Source organism: Equus przewalskii, chromosome 4 (assembly GCF_037783145.1).
Source record: "Equus przewalskii isolate Varuska chromosome 4, EquPr2, whole genome shotgun sequence".
Taxonomy (NCBI): domain Eukaryota; kingdom Metazoa; phylum Chordata; class Mammalia; order Perissodactyla; family Equidae; genus Equus; species Equus przewalskii.
The window spans coordinates 97,088,721-97,103,034 of record NC_091834.1 but is presented as its reverse complement, the minus strand read 5'-3'; the positions used below and the strand labels follow the sequence as shown (position 1 = coordinate 97,103,034).

Sequence of the window (14,314 nt, the reverse complement as noted above, 5' to 3'; positions counted from 1 at the left end):
ACCTTCCCGGGGGAGGGGCGGCAGCGCCGGGCCGCGCCGCGCCGGGGCGAAGGCGGCTCCCGCGTCTGGGCTGGGCAGTGCCGGCCGGCGGGCCAGCGGCCGGGCGGGAGAGAGGACAGCGGGGCTCCTCGTGGCCTCGGACGTCTCTGCAGGCCGCCTGGGTGTTTCTTCGCCCCTGGACTCACGTCTCCACCTGCGCCTGACCCGGGCCCATGCTGATCTGATCCACTGGCTGGTCTGTGGCTCTCAGTGTCTGAGTTTCTGAGATTCTGTTTGTCTGTACGTGCGTCTTCACCTTGGGGCCTTGCTGTTCATTTCTCTTCCCTGATGTCTACCTGTCTCTCTCTATATGAGGAAGGGTGTATCCTGCTCGCTTTTTCTGTCTCCCTAGGAGGCCATCTCTTAGGGCCTAGAAATGTGCGTCTCTATGTTATCGGAGTTCATTTGAGGATGAGTATATATCTCAGGGTATGTGTTCCTTCTGGGGTCTTCCCAGGACCTGTATGTGTTTGTATTTAAGTATCTAAGCCTCTGTGTCAGGCCTGTATGTTTTCTCCTGCCTGTATTTTTTTCTGATTCCTTCAGGAAAACCCTGTGTTCTGTTGGTTTCTGAAGTCAAGGCTGAGGGGGTCTATCTTTATGCCTCTCCATAGACTTCAAAGAATGCCAAAATATTCTGTGGTGCAGGCACACACACACACACACACACACACCGTAAGAATCCCTCACCTAGGGGACAAAGATCCTTGATATGTTCATTTTAGTCAGCTCAGCCCCCAACGCCAGTCATGACTCCAGAGGTTTCCATGATGATGTAAGTCAGGTAGAATCTTAGTGGCCTTTCTCGCTGTTTTGTTCTTGGGGATACCATGATCTAGAAGCCCCAACAGCTGGTCACTTAGACCGTTTCCAGATTACTATGCCCTTTGGCTACTGGATTGGTCCTGGCTGACCACACCTACCAGGTTTTCGAAAGGGACTTTAGGATAGAATGTCATTAAGATAGAGTGGTTTCTTCTCCAGTAGAGTCCTGAAGCCTCTCTATGTTCAAAGAATCTGCTACTTTGGCCATATTACTTTGGCCAGAGGGGTTAAGCCCTAAACAGTTCAGCAGCCTTCAGGATTCTCTAAGCTGCCATGGAAGGTGTGGGAAGCAATGGACAAAACCGGGACTAGAGGTTCAGGTATGTAAGGGCAGGACTAGCATGTGTCATAAGCTCAGCAAGGGGCTAAGAATGGGAAAAGCAGTAAGTCAAAAAGTTTAAGCTAGAGCTGTCTATTTCTAAGCTGGGAGAGAGAACTCAGTCCAGGGTATGAAAGCCCTTGATTTTGTTGACTGGGGAAAAATTCACTACAATTCAAATAGCAGATATTTATCTGGGAAATTAGAATTGCAATTCTGGAGATTCAGATTCAGGCAGAAACCCAAAATGTGCTCCAAGGAGGACAAAAGAGGCAATGGTTTATAAAGGCAAAAAGAGAGAAATCACATGGGTTGTTTTGCAAAATTTATGATTGGTGCTGGCAACAACTGTTCCGTCTTGGCTATATGCGATTGGTTGCTAAGGCCATCTCTAAGGCAGAAACAGAAAGTTCTTATCTATGGGAGCAAGCATATTTCTTGAAAGAAGGTCAGGATGACAACAGTGAAGCACAGTTCCGAAGTTACATTCCTTCTGGGTTGAGATGTGGAGTGCATGCATAAGCCCCACTTCCTTAATGGCCTCCCAGCTCCATTTTAGAAGCCTTGACATATGTTACTCCATTTTGTGATCGCTGTCCACAGTTTCTAGTGGGTGAGCAAGGTTAGTAAACTTCTGATCCTTGGGCAGAACTTGCTGACCTCTGCTATGTTCCATAGTGCCTCCTGGGAATGGGCAATGTGGTCAGAGGTGCTGCAACTGCCTCCTGAACCAGCCTGCCTATTCTTTCTGCTCTGCTCCGGCTTCACTTGTTTCTCCTTGATTGCAGCTCTCTATCCCTTTGTTTTCTCTGAATGTCAGGTCTCATAGACTTGACCTCTTGTTCTGCCAACTCTGGCCTATCAGCATTTTTGTTTTTTTTTAAGTCACCATGCTTGATTCAGTGACCCCTGGGCTCTTGTCCAGCGTGTTAAGCATACAAGACTTGACCTGACTTTTCAACTAGTAGTGAGATGTAGGAAAGTTAAACTTACCACTTAGGGAGTTGGCTCTTCCCGTGGAGTGTCCCTGTCTGCAGGGTGTTTGCATATGGGGACCAATCTAGCACTCCAGGCTGCTCTTCCCTTCACTTTGCAGACTGCGGTGTTCATTGTTTTCTTTTTTTCCATTTCTCGGTGCTTACTCTTAGTGTGTGGGCCTCTTAACCAGGCCTGTCATCCTATCCTGAGATTTTGAAATTTTATCTGGGCTTATATTTCCTCTGTAAACTCCTAGAGAGGAGAGAGTGATACAGCGGAAAGAGGATGAGATTTAAATTCAGACATGGGTGGATTTGAATCCCACCTTCACCACTTACTTAATGCAAAAATTTGGCATATTAACCTTCCTTTGCTTCATTTGAATATTCCTATGCTTCGTTTTTTAATGTCTTAAGTGAGGATAATAATATTTAACAACACCTGCCTCACTGGGTTGTTGTGGTGATTCAATAAGGTAGTGTATAGACATCACCTTAGTCCAAGTGCAGAAGGTCATTGATACGGGTTGGTTTCCTTTCCTAACAGTGCCTAATAGTTGTGTATGTTGAATAAATAAGTTTACAATAACAAGGTGATAAGGGCTGGGAAAGGTAAACGGATTCAAAATAAAGTCATTTTAAAATAAGAGCTATATTAGATGGGGGAGGAAAAGAATAGGTTCTGGAACTTGGGGACATTTTAATTGGAGACAGTGCCCTTGACATGCAGGCATGGCAGGGGAAGGACAGAGAACTGTCCTGTGTAGTTCTAAGTATTGAGGCTAAAGGAATCACAGTGACCCTTTTTGGGACAGGAACTCATCAGTTATCCTTAGGCTGTCACTGCTCTGATCAGATGTCCTCCTGGTGCCACCATCCCAGGTTACTGGCTGTGTGGTGTCCCACTTGGTTAACTGACTCTCACTGGACCCAGTGCTAGTTCTTGGAATATTCCTCTGGCCTGACTGTGCTTTTTTGCCTGATCCCATGACCGCTCTTTGAACCTTTTTGAACTGGTTTTGAACTCAGTTCTTTTCTTAACTTGACTGACTATGGTTTCTTCATCTTTCTTCTTTCAGTCCGCCATGCCTTGCCACTGCGGTTCTTAGCTGTCCCCTTCCATTCTGATGAAGGTATTTTTGTTTTCTCATCCTTGGTTTCCCTTTATTTCTTTTCTCAACCTTTGCACATTGGCACGAGTCTAAATTTAGTGCTCTTCAAGGTGTAAATACTAATTGCCTCATTCATTTTTTAAAATTCTTTTATTCAATATGCAGTTTTAGAAACCAGATATACAAAAACCAAGTCTCTGCCCCCAAGAAGTGTTCAATCTAATTGAGGAGAGAAACAGATAGTAAATCATGATAGCAGAGCCTGATAAGTGTTGAGGTCTACACAAAGTGTACTGAAAGCCTAAAGGAGAGAACACTGCTCTGGGAAGAAGAGAAGCCTGAATGGATCAGGCAATGCTTGAGTTGACTTGTCTTAAAAAAGTCACCTGGTGGAGAGGAGGATGGAGGAAAGGCCTACCGACAACAGAGACGGGATGTGGAAAAACAGAAGCCTGAGCATATTCGGTTCAGGGAAAGGCACGTAGTGTGGGCTTAACATGAGGTGTGGTGAAGAAATGGCAGAGAAGGAAAAGAAAAAAAATGGTAACTATGTAACCTGATGGGTATGTTAATTAGCTTGATTGTGGTGATCATTTCACAATGTATGCATATGTTGAAACATCAAGTTGTCCACTTTAAATATATACAATTCTTGGTGTCTCACCTGGTGGTATAGTGGTTAAGTTTGTGCACTCCGCTTCAGTGGCCCAGGGCTCATGGGTTCGGATCCTATGTGCAGACCAGTACACCACTCATCAAGCCATGCTGTGGCAGCATCCCACATATAAAATAGAGGAAGATTGGCACAGATGTTAGCTCGGAGACAATCTTCCTCAAGCAAAAAACGAGGATTGGTAACAGATGTTAGCTCAGGGCCAGTATTCCTCACCAAAAAACCACTATATATATATATATATGCATGTACAATTCTTATTTGTCAATTATACCACAGTAAAGCTGAAAAAAATCTTTTAGAGGAGCCCCATCTCTGGAAGAATAAAGTCTAAACTCAGTAGCATGTGTGGCCTGCAAGGCCTCTCATGATCTGGTTGCCTGACTCCACGCTCTCCCCAGGTCTCTGGAGGCTCATAGTTCTTGAAATTTCTCCTATGGGCATATTTTTAACTTGGATGCATTTATCATAGGAAAATATATATGCCTCTGCATCTTACTGAATTGAGCATCTCCGAAGTGTCTGGTAAATAATGTCTGAGGATGACCATGTCTTTCCACAGAAAGGTCACAGCTATGGTAGAGTGCCAGAAGTGGTAGAGAGACAGCAGGATCCTATCCTGTATCGCAGCAGCAATCCCTGGAAGGGCCATTATTCAGATTGTCTGGATTGTCTTGAGTGCTTGGTTTTGGGATGTTTCTAAAGTTCTGGGATGGGGGTGATCCCTGTTCGTCAAGAGACTAAAACCGATGACGTCCGTTTAGTGGCATTCTGGCTCTATTGCAGTCTCTCTCAAACCTGGCAAATTAGCAAAATCTCCTGGAAAGATTTTTTTTGTCTGTTTCCTATTGTCTGTTTGTTTGTTTTTAACCATCCCAGGTGATTATGATGAGAAGCTAGATTTGGGAACCCTGGTATAAAAGTGGTTCTTTACCAGAGGTTTCTGTTATAATCACCTGATAAGTTTTATGAATTTGCCTCTGCCCAAAACCTATGGAGTTTCAATTCTGGAGGTGTGGGGTCAAGCAGAACTCATGTAAAATAGCTCCTTGCTGATTTGGATGCTTAATGATAATGGAGACACTCTGATCTACAGTGATTTTAAAACATCTTTTATCCTACCTTCCGTCAATAAAAAAAATTTCATCAAACATTCTCAGTATACGAGTGTTTTATCTATTTATAAACTATATACATTTACTTCCTTATAATATGCAAAAGCAGACATTTTAAAATAATGAGATAAAAATAAATATAATGAAAAGTTCTTTTTCATCCCATTCCCCCAGTGCATCCACTGACCTTTCCACTTTGCGAACCTCTGAAAGAAAGAATGGGGTTAGTGGTCCTTAACTGGACCTCAACTCTTTTTTTTTTTAAAGATTTTATTTTTTCCTTTTTCTCCCCAAAGCCCCCCAGTACATAGTTGTATATTCTTCGTTGTGGGTCCTTCTCGTTGTAGCATGTGTGACGCTGCCTCAGCGTGGTTTGATGAGCAGTGCCATGTCCGTGCCCAGGATTCGAACCAACGAAACACTGGGCCGCCTGCAGCGGAGCGCACAGACTTAACCACTCAGCCACGGGGCCAGCCCCCTGGACCTCAACTCTTATTTAGATTTTACAATCCCGGGTGGCTGTCTAAAAGCAGATTCATCTCCCCCTAACCCAACCAAGGCACTCTTAATTATTTAATTCACTCAGTCATTCAACATATATTTATTGTGTTCCCATTATGTGCAAGGCATTGAATAAGGGGTTGGGGATATAGTGGTACACATGGTCCTTGATTTCAAGGAACTTATGTTATACCAGCACATAGCCGTTAAACAAATGATTACTTAATAATTATGTTATTATAATTTTAATGGATGCTGAAAAGTATATATGTATAACCTAAGACGATGACCTCATCCAGAGAGTTAGGGAAATCAATAGTTTGGCAGTAATATTTCAGCTTAACTCTGAAGGATGAATAGAAATGAGCTGGCAAAGAGGACGGGGAAGAGGGTTCCAGGAGGAGGTAAAGTATTTGAAAACCCTGAGGCAGCAAGGTCACTGCCTCATTCCAGGAACTGAATGAAAGCTAGAGTGTTTCAGATCAGGAGGAGGGTGGAGGGACCCTGGCGCAGAGTGAAGCTGATGATGTGAGTAGAGACCAGAGATCTTGCAGGCCTAGGTGACCACATGAAGCATTTTGGTCTTTATCTTGAGGGCAAAGGAAGCCATTGAAGGATTTAAAGCAAGGAGGTGACAGGGCCAGATTTGCGTCTCAAAAAGATCACTTCAGACTGAAGCAAATTATCTCTAGTCTTTCCCTTCTTATCTTTTGATTGGACTTAGAAACCTCAGCTTTTACGTTACCCTCAATTTGCACTTTCTCTTTCCCTACTTTCTCCGAACTCTTACGTGTTTTTCAAGATCCAGCATTGAGGTCACTCCTTGGTGAAGCCTTCCCTTGTTCTGTATTTCAAACTTACATGACATTTAGAGCTAATCTCCATAATGGCACTTCCTAGGTTTTGTTATAAATCACCCGCTCAGTTTTTATTTGGGGAGGGCAGGTGCAGAGAGGTGACTTAGTTACAGTCTTCACTTCATGGCACACTGTCGTCTTTGGTTCCTTCGGTTTGTTCAGGGTTCCTCCTTTGTTTTGTTTATTTACTACTTTTTTATTATTAAAAAACTCTGTATTGTTTGTGTGCATGTATTTGTAATTTACACAAATGCCGTTGTGCCTCAATCTTATGTTTTTCACTTTTTCCAATCAGAATGAATTTTAAAGTCTGGTCATTTTTCCCTGTGAACTCTTATCCTTTCTATTTTTATTTTCCTTTTGTCCTGTTTTCTTCTTTCATCCACCTTTACTTTGTCTTATGTGTGAATATGTATGTGTGTATGTATGTTTATGAGCCATATTCTTTTTGGTATAAGATGAGAAATACACACACAAATACATACTGATACGTACATAAATGTTTATATCGGATCTTACACTGGTAGGAAGAAGGCGTTAGGATCCCAAGAATTCCTTTGATGGGGCTTAAAGCCAAATATTTCTTTTATCACTTTTATACAAACATATTTTATTTTTTCTCCTATTTAGAAGCTGGAAAACATGCATTATGTCTTTGCGTGTGTGTGTGTGTTTTATCTTTTTAAGACTAAAATCTCATCATATTATTGAAAGAATGAGTCAAGTCCTTTTGTAATACCTGTCCTTCTATTGGACATAATAGAAGCAAAAACTGATAACAACATGCTGGTTATTTTGAACACAGAAATGATCTTAGTTCTTCCCTTCTTGGTCAAACACTGTCTTTCTCTTTTCCCAATAGAAAGTCATTGGCCTTATCCCTAATCTCAAATCCTTATTGTCTATTTCTGTAAGTGTCATGTTCCAGCTGTCAAAGTCCCCAGTGACTGTCTTTGGGTACAAGTGTCTCGCTTCCATCCTAATCCATATTATTTATCCCATTCTTCCGATTGCAGCCAGGCCTCCTTTAGCTGCACAGCAGGCTTCCTGTCCTACTCCTAATAGTGGGCCCAGAGTATCCTGTGTCACTGCTCCCTTAGGTTTCCACTTACCTGCCCTTACCTCCCTGTGGGAGTAGAGGTTGTGGTAACAAAAGAGAGAGGGAGTGACCAGCCATGCATCCCTTGTCACAGTTTTGATTGCCAAGGCACAGAGAGGCACAGAAGAAGACAGAAAAATAGAGGCAGAATGAAGATGAATAGACAGGGAGATGCTATTCACTTCATCAGAAATATCCTTCTATTTCCCTTATGATACAAATATTCCTGCCTCAGTGGTTCCCTCAAGACAGGGTTATTGAGGACGTTAAAGTCATAAAGCAAAACATTAAAAGGAAAACAAAATTAGGAGGACAGTTCAGTCCTCTCCTTTTAGAGATGATCAAACAGCTCCAGAGAGGTTGTGACTTAAAATGTCATACTCCTACCTCCTAGGTAGTGGCCAGCTGGGGTTAGCATCCTCCCATTCACTCAGGCTGCCAGCCAGGGTTATTGAGCACTTGCTTTAGATTGTCTGCATTCCTGATATCATTACTATGCATAAATTCAAAGTAGGATGCTCATTATTGTGGGATATACAGAGGCATTATGACATGGACTCTGTTCCAAAAGAACTTGGAAAATTTAGATGGAAATAATAAAATAATATTCTAAAGCAACCTCTGGTAAGCCCAAAGAGAGGTAAAAATAATAATGCCAGGGAAATTCAAAGAAAAGTGTGACTAATGTGGGCCGGGGAGGTAAGGAAAGGCTCTGCTGAAGAGGTGAGTCTTGAACCTCTCTTGGGCAGAAAGTGTGGGTGGATGCAGGAAATACATTTCCATGATTGTTGATGCTCTGTGCCACCCCGTAATACCCAGGTTCCATTCCTGACACACATAGGCCTGACAGTGGTAAGAGCGGCATTTTGGAAAAGGAGTGGGCTGAGAAATGAGCATGAAGTCTTGAGACATCAGCTCGGGTGTGTGTGGAGGTGGTGAAAGGCATGATTACCTGAAACAACCTTCATCTTTTGGGCCCAAATCAACCTCCACCAGAATGTTTTTGCACCAGTATGCTGCTTTGACAGATTCACCAGAGCTCTCACAGATTTGGTCCCCAGTCAGACGTATATCTTGGATTTCTAGTTCCTGAAGGAAATGTGAGTTTTCTGCTTGGCAGAAGCAATAGCACCATCTTGTGGAAATGAATGCTTTCGATCACAGCCTTTTTGTTCTGAAAACATCAGTCGTCTTCAAGAAAATCAGTTGTATGCATTCTTGCCTCTAAATCATTCTTGGAATACACAATTTGTGAGTAACAAATGGTCTCTCGTATCGTCTAAATCTTTGATGGCTGAGTTAGCAGCTTGTTTTTTTAATTTTTAGAATAATCCCACACACATATAGGATCCAATATTCTCCTGTCTCAGACTTGTTTCTTTTAGGTGGTGTGTCCTCACATTTGGGTTTTAACCACGTCTGAAGGGATCTTGTAGTCTTTCAATTTAGCAGAGTAACTCTAAGTCCCCAATGAAAATAAAGGAAAATAAAGGAAGAAACACTGGCTGCCATGGCTCTTTTCTATCTCCTGCAGAGAAGTTGGGAAAAGGAGGTCCCTTAATCTTTAGGGAGCTAAAGCACCGCACTGGGGAGCTCAGAGAAGAATTCATCACTGCCAGGAACTTACAGAATCATTTCCTACAAATTTTATTGGGTCCGCTAAAAAACACTCTGTGGGAAAATGCTTCATTTAGAATCATAGATTCATTGAATCATTGAACAACTAATAAGACTTGTAAATGCTCTGCCCTCCAGTGGAGGGGAAAAAAGGCCCAGTCTTCTCAATCTTTCTTGCCCCTGGTTTGGTTTGCATCACGTGTGGAACCCATTTCCCTGGGAAGGTTTGGGACTTGAATAAGCTGCCCTCTGAATAGTCCCGGGCTTCATTAGAGTTCCAGGTTAGTATAAATTTTGCAATAGTCAAAAAATCTGTTTTAACTTTTTCAAAAATCATGTTTTGAAAAAGTGACACTTTAACGCGGTTCAGAATTTGAAAGTACAAAAGTGTAAATTTTTCCTTTCACACAAGTTCATGCCTCAGCTATCCACTTTGCTTTCCTGGACACTCCAGGATCACAAGTGATTTGTAAAATGCTTCCAAAAATATTCTGAGCTTATAGGAAATATATTACATCAGTGATAGCCCACAATATATTTTGAAACTTGCATTTTCTCCCTTAAAAATATAAATTGAAGGCTGTTTTATATTATCAGTACGTAAAGAACTTCCTCGTTTATTTTTCAACTGCACAATATTCTATTGAATGATATAGCATAACTTATTTAACCAGTCTCCTACTGAGGTAGTTTCCAATAGTTTGGCAGTACAGATAACGCTACAACGAATAACCTTTACAGCTGTTGCTTTGCACACCTGCCAGTCTCCCTGTAGGACATGTTCCTGGAAGTGGAATTGCTGGGTCGAGTGGTATGTGTGTTCATAATTGTGGAAGACACTGGCAAATCATTCTCCACGGAGGTCCTCTATACGAAGTAACAGCAATGTGTGACGCCCACCCCCCCCCCGCCCCCCGCTCTCATTAACTGTGTGTTTTTAGAAATTTTTAATCTTTGCCAATCTGATAGGTAAAATATGATATTTCAGTGTAGTACCGTTGCAGTTTTCACAGTTTTCTTGTATGAATTTGATCTTCTGAACTGAAATTTTTCAGGAGGCTGGGTCACCTAGAGAGTTCTCTTTCTCCAAAGCTACATTGGCAAATTTATTGATTTTTTTAAAATCTAGTTTTTTGAATAGGTAAAACCAGCTCGAATTTCTAGCAGCTTTCAAAGGTATTTGTTGACATTCCCTCTTCCCTGCTTGTCCCCAGTGGTGGATTTCCTGTGATGCTAGCAAAGCTTCGGAGCCCCTACCAAGCACCCCTTCCAGAGCCCTGAACTAAATTTGTAGTCATAAATTCACATTCTTTTTCTTAAAGAAACTGCCCCAAATTTTATAAGCTTCAGGCCTGGTTATGCTCTTGCTTGTCACCATCATGCCAGTTTCCAGTCTCTCTCTTTAGTTTCTTATGTATCCCTCCAGAATTATTTATGCACATGTGAGCACATACAGATATAGATTATCCACTGGTCTTCCTATCACTCTTGCTTTTCTCAATGTATCTTGGAGACATTTCTGTATAAGATATGGAGAACGTCCATATTGTTTTTTGTTGATAGTTGCATGGCATTCCGTTGCTTGGAGGTACTGCTCTTTACTTAATCAGCTCCCTATTGGCAGAACTTAGTGTGTATTTGTTTTGTTTCACTTTTGCCATTTTCTTAAGTCTCCAGGTTTCAGAGACTTAAATGGTAGCTAAAAATCTAGTGTGGCCACAGGTTTTAGAAGAGGTAAGAATTAAGGTAGGTGAACTTGGCAGGGGAAGTCCCAGCCTCCCTTTCTCCCCTCCCTCTTTAGGTATCTAGGACTCTAACTCTTATCGAAACAAAACAGGTCCCCTACTACCTGCTGCTTGCAACCTAGCATGGATGTACACATCTGTGTGGTAAGTTTGTCTATGATTGTGAAACAAAAGATTGCCATGCTGAAGAAATTCTGAGTATCTGAAGGCAGGAGGGAGAGATCATTGTAAGCCTAGGGTGCCTCTAAAATCATACTGCATGGGTGTTGGCTTCACAAAAGGGCCAATAACCCATGAGGTCATGTAACTCTATCAGTAGCATTGCTACAGCCCACAAAAGGATGCCCACTGCACACATACTAGCAATTTGTTCTTCGGTGTCTGATGGAGAAGGATCCAACAGCCCATTCATGGAGTGTGGGATGTCTTCTGCATGCCAGAGGATTCAAGATTCAATCATTTAGTATTTTGACTCTTTAACAACTTCAGGCATCACTTCCTTTCTGCTTTTCCAGGTCAGTGCAAACACCATAGGAATATCATTTTGGATAGCAGCTGGAAATCAGCCTTTCCATTCTCCTCACCCTCCTGAAGTATCAGCTGTCCAAACTCCTATGACAACCTACTTTCTGGGAGGAAAGGACCACATACCTGTCTAATTTGGTTCCCCCAGCTCTAAAGGTTTGCCCAGTTATACTTTTGTTCAGATGCTCTCCTTTGGCTCTTCCCTCATATCCTTCCTAGAACTGAACTGTAGTGGGCTTTAGTTAGAGACAGCACATTTCAAGTCCTCTGTCTCTTTTATGAGGGGTCAGGTAACTAATGCACAGAGAAAGTAGGAGAGGAGAAAAGAAAGAAGGTGACAGCAGAGAATTAATGAATCTCTATGCTGCAGAACTAAGAGTAATGTTTGGTACTTCTTTTCACCTTAAAAAGAGTTGACATGTATATTACCTTTTTTGAAGCTCACAATATCCCCTTGGAACAGCTAGGGTGAGTGGTGTCTTCTCACCATTTTATAGGTGGGGAAGCAAAGCAAGGATACGACTAATCATGGATATCTGAACTCAGATCTACAGGATTCCCCACTATCTAGATATTTGATGGTTCAGGGCTGACATCAACTGGGTCCCTCAGGAAGTGATCTGGTAAGCAGCAGCAGTTCAGAATATCTCTACTACAGCGTGGCCTAGGGGATTTGTCTTGAAGCTTTATTTGGATTGTATTTCACATAAAATTGGAAAAGATCTATTATGTGTATCAATGAGGGTGCTGCTGATGGAGATCTGGGGAGGAGGCTCAAGTCTCTTCACCTCTTAGTACTACCGCTTCTCTGGAGTTTTACTGTTGTCCTGAAAAGCCAAAGAACTGGAAACTCAGAGCCTTTGATTACTTGTGGCAGAGACTGCTGGATGTTTACCCACACTGTTTCCTCTTATTCCTGGGTACATATAGAGACCACATTTCCCAGACTTCCTTGCATTTTTGTATGACCACGTGACCAAGTTTTAGCCAGTGGGATGTGAGCAGAAGTGACAAGTCCACTTTTAGGCCAGGTCCACTAAGCCTCCATTCTTTTTCTCCTTCCAGTACACATGACAACCTTGGGGACCACGTGGAGAAGGTGACAGATCCACAAGGTATAAGGATCCTTTCTGACTCACCAATTGACGGCCAGCTGCTTGCTAGTCAGGAACGCCTGCTCTGAACAAGAAGAGAAATTTTTATTATGTTAAAGAAAATACCGGGGCCGGTTCCATGGCTGAGTGGTTAAGTTCGCGCGCTCGGCTGCAGCGGCCCAGGGTTTGGATCCTGGGCATGGACATGGCACCGCTCGTGAGGCCACGTGGAGGCGGTGTCCCACATCCCACAACTAGGAGGACCTGCAACTAAGATATACAACTGTGTACAGGGGAGATTTGGGGTGATAAAGCAGAAAAAAAAAAAAAGGAAGATTGGCAACAGTTGTTAGCCCAGGTGCCAATCTTTAAAAAAAAAAAAGAAAATACCTTAGTACAATTTAAAACAGTCTAACAAAATCCGAAATATCAATCATTGTTTATTTTGTCCTGGGTTTAACTGTAGTGTGTGAGCATATGTGTGCTGACATGTATTTGAGAACCAGAGGATCAAGAAGAGATCAGAATAAAGTAACCTGAATGAACTGTTTCTTCTCCTTTTTTTAAGTTACAATCCTAACGCTTGTTTACTTTAAAATTTTCTAATAATGCAGTATTTTCCATAGTACACTTTCCATTTTGAGAGTCATCTTCTTTAACCCTATAATGTTTATTATTTTGAATATGTTCTTGTACCTTAATATATGTCATTATACACACATACACACCACCCTCCCTTAGGAGGATCTTCTCTTAGGAGAATCTTCCTTGCGCATTATAGAGAGAAAACTTGTTTATTTTAATAGTTGCATAATATTCCATATTGTAGATTTATATTGTTTTATTTAACAATCTCACTATTGAAAATATTAGCTTATTTGTAACATTTTGCTATTACAAATATTGCTCAAATTTAAAATATGTTTATATGTATATATTTTGCATGTATATATGTGAATATTTCTGCAGGCTATGCTCCTAGAATTGGAATTGCTGCATCAAAGGTGTGCAGATTTTTATTTTTAAAGATATATTCCCAAATAATCACCCAATCAACTTATATTTCCACCAAGACTATGGGGAAATATCCATTTGCCCACATGCTCAGCAATACTAGAAAGTATGTTGTCCATCTAGTGGGCAAAAAGTGATGTCTCATGCTTTAAAGTTGATTTCTCTAATTGCTAGAGAGGCTGTATGTCTCTCATCATATTTGTTAGTGGTTTTCACCTGTTCTACTGTGTGTGGTTCATTTATCTCTCTTATATTTAGATAATTTTTGCCCAATTAAAGAACTGACATATATTACTATTTTGTTTGTTGCACATATATATTGAAAACTCTGTTGGGTATATTTTTATCTTTTTCTTAAAATGGATTTTCAGAATATTTGGGTTGATTTTCTTGAGCCTCACTTAACTGTAAACAGAAAACATTCCCTAAGTCCAGGCTACAGGGACTCAATATGCTAAGTGGTCATGGGTGTGATCCTCAAGGTCAGGCCCACCTGGATGAGAGCCCAGGTGGTGTCACATACTTGCTTATAACTACAGGAAAGTGCTTACCATCTCTGTGCCTCTGTTTCCTTTTCTAAAAAAAATGAGGTAATAAAAATACTAAACTCATAAAATTGTTAGGAGGTTTAGACAAGATAATAATGCATGTATCTTAGCACAATGCCTGACACTTAATAAGCATTCAATAAATACTAGATATTAAAATTATTACTTATATCGTGGGCAATAGAGATACAGAATTAGACATTTAAGTTTTATTCCAGATTCTAGAACCTTTCCCAATGAGAGTTACTGGTAAT

At 41.5% G+C, this 14,314-nt stretch overlaps 1 long non-coding RNA gene across 2 annotated transcripts; it reads left to right on the top strand.

Annotated features, from left to right (window-relative positions):
• The first annotated feature begins 12 nt into the window (after positions 1 to 12).
• Positions 13 to 13,043, top strand: LOC103552537 (uncharacterized). 2 transcript variants are annotated; one of them, XR_545275.2, is made up of 3 exons: positions 13 to 235; positions 11,395 to 11,560; positions 12,470 to 13,043. It is a non-coding gene; the product is annotated as an uncharacterized lncRNA (long non-coding RNA). The 2 variants fall into 2 exon arrangements; XR_011539299.1 differs by having other exon boundaries at positions 77 to 279.
• Positions 13,044 to 14,314: the final 1,271 nt, after the last annotated feature.